The sequence below is a fragment of the Balaenoptera acutorostrata genome, chromosome X (genome assembly GCF_949987535.1).
Source record: "Balaenoptera acutorostrata chromosome X, mBalAcu1.1, whole genome shotgun sequence".
NCBI classification, from domain to species: domain Eukaryota; kingdom Metazoa; phylum Chordata; class Mammalia; order Artiodactyla; family Balaenopteridae; genus Balaenoptera; species Balaenoptera acutorostrata.
The window spans coordinates 12,829,599-12,842,078 of NC_080085.1; positions in this window are offsets into that span (position 1 = coordinate 12,829,599).

Below are 12,480 nucleotides of genomic sequence, written 5' to 3' on the forward strand. Positions count from 1 at the left end.
TTTTAATAACTTTTTAATTTAATTTAATTTTATTTTATTTTTCTTTCTTTCTTTTATTCTCCCTTTTCTTCTGAGCTGACTGACAGGGTCTTGGTGTTCCAGCTGGGTGTCAGGCCTGAACCTCTGAGGTAGGAAAGGCGAGTTCAGGACATTGGACCACAGAGACCTCCTGGCCCCATGTAATATCAATTGGTGAGAACTCTCCTAGAGATCTCTGTCTCAATGCTAAGACCCAGCTCAACTCAACGACCAGCAAGCTCCAGTGCTGGACACCCCATGCCAAACAACTAGCAAGACAGGAACACAACCCCACCCATTAGCAGAGAGGCTGCCTAAAATCATAATAAGTTCACAGACACCCCAAAACACACCACCGGATGTGGCCCTGCCCACCAGAAAGACAATATCCAGCCTCATCCACCAGAACACAGGCACCAGTACCCTCCATCAGGAAGCCTACACAGCCCACTGAACCAACCTTACCCACTGGGGGCAGGCACCAAAAACAACAGGAACTATGAACCTGCAGCCTGCGAAAAGAAGACCCCAAACACAGTAAGTTAAGCAAAATGAGAAGACAGAGAAATACGCAGCAGATGAAGGAGCAATGTAAAAACCCACCAGACCAAACAAATGAAGAGGAAATAGGCAGTCTACCTGAAAAAGAATTCAGAGTAATGATAGTAAAGATGATCCAAAATCTTGGAAATAGAATGGAGAAAATACAAGAAACGTTTAACAAGGACCTGGAAGAACTAAAGAGCAAACAAACAATGATGAACACCACAATAAATGAAATTTAAAATTCTCCAGAAGGAGTCAATAGCACAATAACTGAGGCAGAAGAACGGATAAGTGACCTGGAAGATAAAATAGTGGAAATAAGTACTGCAGAGCAGAATAAAGAAAAAAGAATGAAAAGAATTGAGGACAGTCTCAGAGACCTCTGGGACAACATTAAACACACCAACATTCGAATTATAGGGGTCCCAGAAGAAGAAGAGAAAAAAAAAAGGGACTGAGAAAATCCGAAGAGATTATAGTTGAAAACTTCCCTAATATGGGAAAGGAAAGAGTCAGTCAAGTCCAGGAAGCACAAAGAGTCCCATACAAGATAAATCCAAGGGGAAACACACCAAGACACATATTAATTAAACTATCAAAAATTAAATACAAAGAAAAAATACTAAAAGCAGCAAGGGAAAAGCAACAAATAACATACAAGGGAATCCCCATAAGGTTAACAGCTGATCTTTCAGCAGAAACTCTGCAAGCCAGAAGGGAGTGCCAGGACATATTTAAAGTGATGAAAGGGAAAAACCTACAACCAAGATTACTCTACCCAGCAAGGATCTCATTCAGACTCGACAGAGAAATTAAAACCTTTACAGATAAGCAAAAGCTAGGAGAATTCAGCACCAACAAACCAGCTTTACAGAAAATGCTAAAGAAACTTCTCTAGCCAGGAAACACAAGAGAAGGAAAAGACCTACAATAACAAACCCAAAACAATTAAGAAAATGGTAATAGGAACATACATATCGGTAACTACCTTAAATGTTAATGGATTTAAATGTTATGTCCAACCAAAAGACATAGACTGGCTGAATGGATACAAAAACAAGACCCGTATACATGCTGTCTACAGGAGACCCACTTCAGACCTAGGGACACATACAGACTGAAAGTGAGGGGATGGAAAAAGATATTCCATGCAAATGGAAATCAAAAGAAAGCTGGAGTAGCAATTCTCATATCAGACAAAATAGACTTTAAAATAAACACTATTACAAGAGACAAAGAAGAACACTAAATAATGATCAAGGGATCAATCCAAGAAGAAGATATAACAATTGTAAATATTTATGCACCCAACATAGGAGCACCTCAATACATAAGGCAAATGCTAACAGCCATAAAAGGGGAAATCGACACAGTAACACAATTGTAGTAGGGGACTTTAACACCCCACTTTCACCAATGGACAGATCATCCAAAATGAAAATAAATAAGGAAACACAAGCTTTAAATGACACATTAAACAAGATGGACTTGATATTTATAGGACATTCCAACAAAAAACAACAGAATACACTTTCTTCTCAAGTGCTCAAGGAACATTCTCCAGGATAGATCATATCTTGGGTCACAAATCAAGCCTTGGTAAATTTAAGAAAATTGAAATTGTATCAAGTATCTTTTCCGACCACGATGCTATGAGACTAGATATCAATTATAGGAAAAAAATGTAAAAAATACAAACACATGGAGGCTAAACAATACACTACTAAATAACCAAGAGATCACTGATGAAATCAAAGAGGAAATCAAAAAATACCTAGAAACAAATGACAATAAAAACACAAGGACCCAAAACCTATGGGATGCAGCAAAAGCAGTTCTAATAGGGAAATTTATAGCAATACAATCCTACCTCAAGAAACAAGAAACATCTCAAATAAACAACATAACCTTACACTTAAAGCAATTAGAGGAAGAAGAAGAAGAACAACAAAAAAACCCCAAAGTTAGCAGAGGGAAAGAAATCATAAAGATCAGATCAGAAATAAATGAAAAAGAAATGAAGAAAACAATAGCAAAGACCAATAAAACTAAAAGCTGGTTCTTTGAGAAGATAAACGAAACTGATAAACCATTAGCCAGACTCATCAAGAAAAAAAGAAGACTCAAATCAACAGAATTAGAAATGAAAAAGGAGAAGTAACAACTGACACTGCAGAAATACAAAGGATCATGAGAGATTACTACAAGCAACTCTATGCCAATAATATGGACAACCTGGAAAAAATGGACAAATTCTTAGAAAAGCACAACCTTCCGAGACTGAACCAGGAAGAAATAGAAAATATAAACAAACCAATCACAAGCACTGAAATTGAAACTGTGATTAAAAATCTTCCAACAAACAAAAGCCCAGGACCAGATGGCTTCACAGGAGAATTCTATCAAACATTTAGAGAAGAGTTAGCACCTATCCTTCTCAAACTCTTCCAAAATATAGCAGAGAGAGGAACACTCCCAAACTCATTCTACGAGGCCACCATCACCCTGACACCAAAACCAGACAAAGATGTCACAAAAAAAGAAAACTACAGGCCAATATCACTATTGAACACAGATGCAAAAATCCTCAACAAAATACTAGCAAACAGAATCCAACAGCACATTAAAAGGATTATACACCATGATCAAGTGGGGTTTATCCCAGGAATGCAAGGATTCTTCAATATACGCAAATCAATCAATGTGATACGCCATATTGACAAATTGAAGGAGAAAAACCATATGATAACCTCATTAGATGCAGAAAAAGCTTTTGACAAAATTCAACACTCATTTATGATAAAAACCCTCCAGAAAGTAGGCATGGAGGGAACTTATCTCAACACAATAAAGGCCATATTTGACAAACCCACAGCCAACATCATTCTCAATGGTGAAAAACTGAAACCATATCCTCTAAGATCAGGAACAAGACAAGGTTGCCCACTCTCACCACAGTATTCAACATAGTTTTGGAAGTTTTAGGAACAGCAATCAGAGAAGAAAAAGAAATAAAAGGAATCCAAATCGGAAAAGAAGAAGTAAAACTGTCACTGTTTGCAGATGACATGATACTATATATAGAGAATCCTAGGGATGCTACCAGAAAACTACGAGAGTTAATCAATGAATTTGGTAAAGTAGCAGGATACAAAATTAATGCACAGAAATCTCTTGCATTTCTATACACTAATGATGAAAAATCTGAAAGAGAAATTAAGGAAACACTCCCATTTACCACTGCAACAAAAAGAATAAAATACCTAGGAATAAACCTGCCTAAGGAGACAAAAGACCTGTACGCAGAAAACTATAAGACATTGATGAAAGAAATTAAAGATGATACAAACAGATGGAGAGATATACCATGTTCTTGTATTCGAAGAATCAACAATGTGAAAATGAGTCTACTACCCAAAGCAATGTACAGATTCAGTGCAATCCCTATCAAACTACCAATGGCATTTTTCACAGAACTAGAACAAAAAATTTCACAATTTGTATGGAAACACAAAAGACCCCGAGTAGCCAATCTTGAGAAAGAGAAGACTATACTACAAAGCTACAGTAATCAAGACAGTATAGTAGTGGCACAAAAACAGAAATATAGATCAATGGAACAGGATAGAAAGCCCAGAGATCAACCCATGCACATATGGTCACCTTATCTTTGATAAAGGAGGTAAGAATATACAATGGAGAAAAGAGAGTCTTCTTCAATAAGTGGTGCTGGGAAAACTGGACAGCTACATGTAAAAGAATGAAATTAGAACACTCCCTAACACCATACACAAAACTTAACTCAAAATGGATTAAAGACCTAAATGTAAGGCCAGACACTATAAAACTCTTAGAGGAAAACATAGGCAGAACACTCTATGACATAAATCACAGCAAGATCCTTTTGAACCCGCCTCCTAGAGAAATGGAAATAAAAACCAAAATAAACAAATGGCACCTAATGAAACTTCAAAGCTTTTGCACAGCAAAGGAAACCCTAAACAAGACGAAAAGACAACCCTCAGTATGGGAGAAAATATTTGCAAACGAAGCAACTGACAAAGGATTAATCTCCAAAATATACAAGCAGCTCATGCAGCTCAATACCAAAAAAACAAACAACCCAATCCAAGAATGGGCAGAAGACCTAAATAGACATTTCTCCAAAGAAGATATACAGATTGCCAACAAACACATGAAAGGATGCCCAACATCACTAATCATTAGAGAAACGCAAATCAAAACTACAATGAGGTATCACCTCACACCGGTCAGAAGGGCCATCATCAAAAAATCTACAAACAATAAATGCTGGAGAGGGTGTGGAGAAAAGGGAACCCTCTTGCACTGTTGGTGGCAATGTAAATTGATACAGCCACTATGGAGAACAGTATGGAGGTTCCTTAAAAAACTAAAAATAGAAGTACCTCACAACCCAGCATCCCACTACTGGGCATATACCCTGAGAAAACCATAATTCAAAAAGAGTCATGTACCACAATGTTCACTGCAGCTCTATTTACAATAGCCAGGACATGGAAGCAACCTAAGTGTCCATTGACAGATGAATGGATAAAGAAGATGTGGTACATATACACAATGGAATATTACTCAGCCATAAAAAGAAACGAAATTGAGTTATTTGTAGTGAGGTGGATGGACCTAGAGTCTGTCATACAGAGTGAAGTAAGTCAGAAAGAGAAAAACAAATATCTTATGCTAACACATATATATGGAATCTGAAAAAAAAAAAGGGTTATGAAGAACCTAGGGGCAGGACAGTAATAAAGACGCAGATGTAGAGAATAGACTTGAGGACACGGGGAGGGGGAAAGGTAAGCTGGGACAAAGTGAGAGAGTGGCATGGACATATATACACGACCAAATGTAAAATAGATAGCTAGTGGGAAGCAGCCACATAGCACAGGGAGATCAGCTCAGTGCTTTGTGACCACCTAGAAGGGTGGGATAGGGAGGGTGGAAGGGAGATGCAAGAGGGAGGGGATATGGGGATATATGTATACGTATAGCTGATTCACTTTGCTCTACCGCAGAAACTAACACAACATTGTAAAGCAATTATACTCTAATAAAGATATTAAAAAAATAATAAAAAATAAAAAAATAAAATTCAAGTAAAATTTTAAAAAAAAGCCAAAAGGCTTATCATATGAAATTGTTCTACTGCTGTCCTGTGGCCCTGTCCTCCCAGGGACCTTTGAGTCTTCACTTGTAAGAGCCCTAACTAATGAAGAAATAGGATGGGTGACTCATCCCCACATACCTGGCAGACAAGTCACAGGCACCAATCCTCAATATAGGAGAGTCTAAGTATCAGTAGAATTTGACTGGATGTACAAAGTTCTACCATATTGAGTAGTTAATTCAACAAAACAGCTTGCCCATCCAGTCAGATATAATTTTTAACTCAGTTGATTGGGAGGCCAGTTGATTCAACAAATGTCAACTGGTTCAATGATAGTCAAAAGAAAAAGAGTAATTATTTAAAAACATAATCACCATTACCTAACTGAACTGAAGTTAATACTGGGATGACTAGCTGAGTTACCACAAGTTTCCCTCTCTCTCTGTCTCTATCTGTCTCTCTGTCTCTTCAGGGATTATATAGAATTATATCCTCTGGGGAAAAATGAAGGCATTGTGGTAGTTAGAAGCAATGTGTACGGACTTGGAAGTTTTTTCTTTGCAATTACACTAGCGGAGTTTTGCAGGTTTGTTTTTGTTTAATTTCTTTGGGTTGAACATTCAAATAGATACTTCATCTATGTGTAGTTGTGTCTTCCTAGATGGGTAGGTTATCTACTTCTGAGATTAAGCCATTGTAGTTATGAATTATTCATACAGTAAAATATTTTCCTTAAATAAATCCTTATTCCTCTTTATGGCCTCAAGTTGAGAAGTTTCACTATCAATTTTAACAAAGAAAAATTTCATTCACAGTGCACGCTTTCTTTATTAATTTTGCTGTTTCTATTCTTTATTTCATTCTATTCTCGCAACAACACTTTGGGCAGATAGGGCAAGTATTAGTTCCTTTTTAAAGCTAGTCTATTTACATCAAACGGAAATAAGTTATTTCACTGGATTGCTTCCTCTCTGCTTTTATGAAGCCCTACTCACCTGGGGCCACCCACTTAGTAAATGGTGGTGTTAGGATTAGAACTCAGGCAATACTAGCGGTAATACTGTGCATATACCATGTATTAATCTACACCCTGTGAGATCTGGGGCAGCATCCTATCAGTAAACAGTTGAATATTTCTGCATTCAATAATATTAAGTACAATAAATACAGACCACTGAGTACAGTAAAGATCATAAAGAGTATCATATCTGGGCCAGGGCTTGCTGCCAAATGGTTTTCAGAGAGTTTTGGATTTCGGAGTTGCAGACTGTGGATGTGTATTCCTCTAGCCTTGGTGCTCTCCACCACTGTGTGAAGCACTAATTATTTAACATACAATGACTGCTACACACCTCTTATCTCTTATTCCAAGGCTTCTCTGAAGAGCAACCAACCTGTTGGTGGTCAGCAGAGAGAACCATTAGGCCCAAGTATTTTCTCCATCACCTTCATTATGCACAAAAGGCAACTCTCTTTTCTTTCACTACTGAGAGCTCAAGTATACTTTACACAAAATCTCTTAATTTTTCACCCATGTCTTTCTTTCCCTTTCAACTTCTTCTCTGGCTTCTTTGAGAATGATTAGAGAGAGGGGATGAGTAAAAGGATAGGATCATATCACAGAAAAGTCAAGAAGGAAGAGTGTGTCAAAGAGGGGGACAGAGCGCCCTACACTGTCAAGTGAGTCAAAAAGATTCAGGAGGGTGAGGACCAAGATGCTGTGACCTTGGCAACCCGCGATTCCCTAGTGACCTTTGAGGGAGCAGTTTCTTCAGGGTTATGGGAATGGAACCCAGAATGCAAAGAGTTAGGGAGCAAGTGGATGTTGGTGAAGCCAAGACAGTAAATACAGACCTAATTTTTAATTAGCCAGGATCAACATCCTTTAAAGGTCCTCAGAGTTAAATTCCTTTCACTAGTTCCATGCACTTCCTTATTGTTCCATTAAAACCTGCTTTTCCTCAAGCACTGACAATAAGATACAATCAAAGATGGTTCTTATTAGTCTTCTTTTTTTGTTGTTTGTTTCCATTAAATCGCTGGCATTATAACAGTTTGTCTTCTAATATTGTACATCATAAATATACAACATTTCAGCTACATCATGGGTTAATATGCTCCTGTGAACTGGCCTGAAGGCTGTCTTACCACATGTGACATATTTACATGGGGAACATCTCTCCGAAATTCCAAAGAATTGAGTAGTGAACTAACAGCTTGAAGTATAGGAAATTGCCATTTCTGTAGGTCAAAAATGACTGCATAGCAGCAATTTGATCTGGTTCAACCTCCTAAGTTTTCAAATGCTACCCTGATACAAACTGAATATTGCCACCCTGATTCACTGTTCACTAATTATGGTGGAGGAGGACAAATGGAATCCAGGAGTGATTAACACGAGTCTTAAGTGAACTTTTGCTAAGTTTTGCAAAAGGGGCCACTTGTTCACTGCAGCAAGGCACCTGACAACGGCACCTTCTCGGCCTGCCTGCCCATGGTGGCTAGTGCTCACCTTTGTTCTACACCAGGCCCACGAGCTCTTGTTCTACCCTTTCCGATGGTCTTGGATATGACCTAGCCCTGTTGTTCTGGGAACCTACTTTCAGATTGGGCCAAAAGACATCAGACACTTGGGAAAAAACAAACAAACAAACCTAGGATCACTTTCTCTGCATCTGATTAAATCTCTCCCTTCACCCAACACCCCACACCCATATTATTGTCATATGTTCACTAATTTTCAAAAAATATAAGCAATATCAAGGAGTAACTACAGAAAAATTGCATCTAGGGACACAGTTGTCATTTCTTTACTGGCCAAACTCTCCCCTACTGCCCAGTACCATGATAAAGACTTGTACCAACTATTTGCATCCTACTACTGCCCCTAATGTGTTATAATAAAGAAGAGACTAACGCTGTGCTTTATAAATTGGCTCATAGTCTCTGCCCATAACTAATATAAAATCCGTTTTCAACCAGTGCTGTGAAAATAAAGAGCAAAATAACTCAATAAATAACAACTAGAAATTATTCATTCATTCAAACCAAAACTTCCTAAAACAGAATGGTATTCTTGGTAATAAACTGAATCTTGTCATAAATTATGAACAGGTCCCTTCTAGGAAATTCTCTCTCTGTTTATATTTCCTGAACCTAGCATCTTATCTTACACAGAGTGCCTCCACTCAATAAATTCTTCAGGCAAGAAGGAAGGAAGGAAGGAAAGGAGGGAGGGAGGGAGGGAGGAAGGGCCAAAGGAAAGTTAGTAGGAAAGAAGGAAAAACTTCCATGCATTTGTTTGTGTAATTGAGGTAACTAGACATGCAATATTTTTTATGAAACAAAACAAGATGTAAAGTGGAAATAAAATACTATGTTAAGGGGCTCCGTAACTTTGAAATAAGGACTGGGAATTTGGACTTTGAGGGATTTTATACTCTTTCTGGTTCTTCACCTGTGCTGTCCTATTCCTTGTTCCTTATCCAGGGATGATAAATGTGCATACTTCACTTGGTGATACTAGTATCTGGAATCTGATCATGTATCATTCTAAATGCAACAATTCACTGCATTCTTTTATATAGTGATGTTTTGTATTGGTTAGTCCTTGTGGAAAACATGGTAGATGAAACTACACCTCCAAACCCAAAATCTACCTGCATTTACATTTCTTCTGTGAAACAAGTCCAGATATCACCATCCCAGCTCATTGTTTCTGCAGTGACTTGGTTTTCAGATGCGTCTGTCTTTCCAGTTTCATCATAGTTTTTGCTAAGGACTTGGAGACTGGAGTGACAGCTATATTTCCACTCGCTTTACAGCATTTTAGTTCCAGTACATATCACCTCGCAATGTGTTCCCTTGTGGAACATTACAGGATCATTATTTTTAAAATGAAAGGTATGGTTGATGATTGACTGCCCTCTAATTACCCAGAGTGTTTGTCAAAGCCAGTGGGCAGGAGACATAAGCTCTATTTTGCTGTTATATTGACTGTCAAGTTTACAGCTCATCTCTGCTAGCATGGAAAACTTCCTCAACAAAGATATTTAGTGGAGCAGATCTTTGCCAATGGAACAGATCCCCTCCCCTTCAGGATAAACAGTGAAGAAAATGATCTAATGATCAAATTGGTCCATCCCATGCCTTCAAAATAAGAAGCTTATCTAGGATCGGTGTTTCTCAATCTTTTATTTTTTTTCCATTATTGAGACTTTTCAGACATCTCCTAATAGCTCACCCAGGAAATTTTAATACCATAGATACACTTTTCATCTGTTTACGTACTGTGGTCCTTTGGAGGATTATAAACCATTGTAATACTGAAATTTTTTTCTCCCCACCAAGAACAATTTCCACCCTCTTGAGAATGCATGTCTTGGATGATGCCTGCTAGTGCACACTGATTGAATTCAGATGATGTTTCACCAATTATATATGCAAGGCCACCGTATTCTGGAGTATACAACTCAAGAGGATGTAAGATAGAAAATGGTTCTTTAGTAAACCAACTGAAATCTCATTCCTCTCCTAAAAATAAGGAAGCCCTAATAACGTTAAAGAGTACATAGCTCCCAAGTCAAAATGGTGCCCAAGTCAAAAAATTTGCAGCCACCAATTCAAGCTCCTCCACATACAGAGAGGGGCCAGGCTTTGCTCCCAGAAGGTAGAAGACTATGGCCTTGTGACAGCCACCGTCTCATTTGCTTGTTTATTAGCACACATTTATTGAGTTCTGACTATGTAGACTTTCAGCTCCATGAGGGCAGCGACTGTTTTCGGTTTTGCTCACCATTATAGAATAAAGGAAAGAAAGAATGAAGACAGAAAGGGAAGGAAATAGGAAGACAAGGCAGTATGCTAAGTGACTTGAACACTGCCTCTAAGAATATTACATTTAGTGTGAAGGTATATAAACAAATAGTCAAAATAAAATATTGTGATTGTTATAACTGAAAAGATGTATAGATATGGTGAGGTTACAAACCAGTGGTTAATTCTATCTGGTTAGAGGTGGGAAGAAAATGAAGTGAGTTATGAAAACCTTTATGGAGACAAGGTTGTATTACAAGACTTACGTGGGCCCCAGGGCACTCTTGCCTTTGTGGTCTCCTTTTTCGACAAAAGCACATTTAAGTGTAATATAATTCTAGTACAAGATGAGTATCATTATCTGGGCAGTCTAGGAGCATGTAGCCTGGAGGCCCACCGAAGACAACTAGGAGGATGAGAGGTTTAAGTGAGAGAAACTCTAGGACAAGCTGGAAGAGTGGCTGGAAGATGGGGCAGAGTGTTCCAGGCAGAGGCAACAGCTTGTTCAAAGGCCTGGAAGTGAGAGATCTATTAGGATTGGATGAAAGAGAGAGAGACAGAGAAACAGAAGGGGGGAAGTGTGAGAGATGAAGTTAGAGAAGAAGGTGGGGGTCAAACCACAGCAGGCCCCGTGTTAAGGAGTCTGGCTTTATCCTAAAGAGAATAAGAAACCATTTTTAAAAGCTTTTATGTGAGGAACCAACAGAATCAGGTTTGCATTTTGGATATTCATTCAATCTACATTGCAGCCAAATGACTGGCGAAGGTGTCGTGGATATCCTGGGTGTCCACCCAGGCCCCCTCTTTAGGGCCCACATACCCATCCCCAGCTTCTGGAAATAATGGCTTTTGAAGGTTCGTGGCTGAGTCCTTCAGTGGGAATTGCCCTCAGCCACAGGGAACTGCCCTTTCCAAGGGCAGACCCTTTCCCAGAGAGCACCCATGACCGTAACCGGCTAATGGAGAGATACAAAGGCCCAGCCACATTATCTCAATCAGGGACAACCTCAGCTCCTAAGATCCCTGAAGGATTGGCTGAGGCCTTTGTTGTAACCATGTTTCTCGTTACTTCTCCCTCTGCTTAATCCTACTCTGTTAGTTTCCTATGGCTGCATAATGCTTTAGCACAAACTTAGTGGCCTAAAAAACACACATTTATCATCTCACAACGTCCATGGGTCAGGAGTCTGGGCACAGCTCAACTGGATCCTCTGCTCAGGCTGCAATCAAAGTGTTGGCCAGACTACATTCTCATCTAGAGATTTGACTGGGGAAAAATCTACTTCCGAACTCACTTCAGTTGTTGACAGAATTCATTTCCTTGTGGTTGTAGGACTGAGGATCCTAGCTTCTTGCTGGCTATTGGCTGGAGGCTGTCTTTGGTGCTGAGAGGCCACCAGCAATTCCTAGAACCTGCTCACAGTTTCATTTGCGCTTTCCCAACATGGCCACTTACTTAATCAAGCCAGCAAGGAGAGTCTCTGGAACAAGTTTGCTAGCAAGACAGACTCAGATATCATATAAATTAACTGCAGGAGTGACATCTCACCAGCTTTGCTGTATTCTATTCATTAGAAGCAAGTCATAGGTCCCCTTCGCACTCACGGAGAGAGGGTTACATGAAGGCGTGAACATCAGGAGATGACAGACACCTTAGTGTCTGTCTACCACACGTGTCTTCCTCACTTCTTACAGGTATATCTCCTGAGAGCACTCCCCAATAAACCTTCTGCATTCCACTACCCCTCTCAGAGTTTGTATCCACTGGAGGCAGGGAAGTGAGTTAGAGACTACCGCCGGAACACCAACTATGGGTGATAGCAGTGGGAGATTGAGCTGCATATTTTCCTTCTATTAATACATGTATAATAATTATTATTAGAATTTAGAATGATACATGGCCTATCTGAAAGTAAGATCAAGTCTAAAAACTACAGTCTTCAAGCAGGGATACA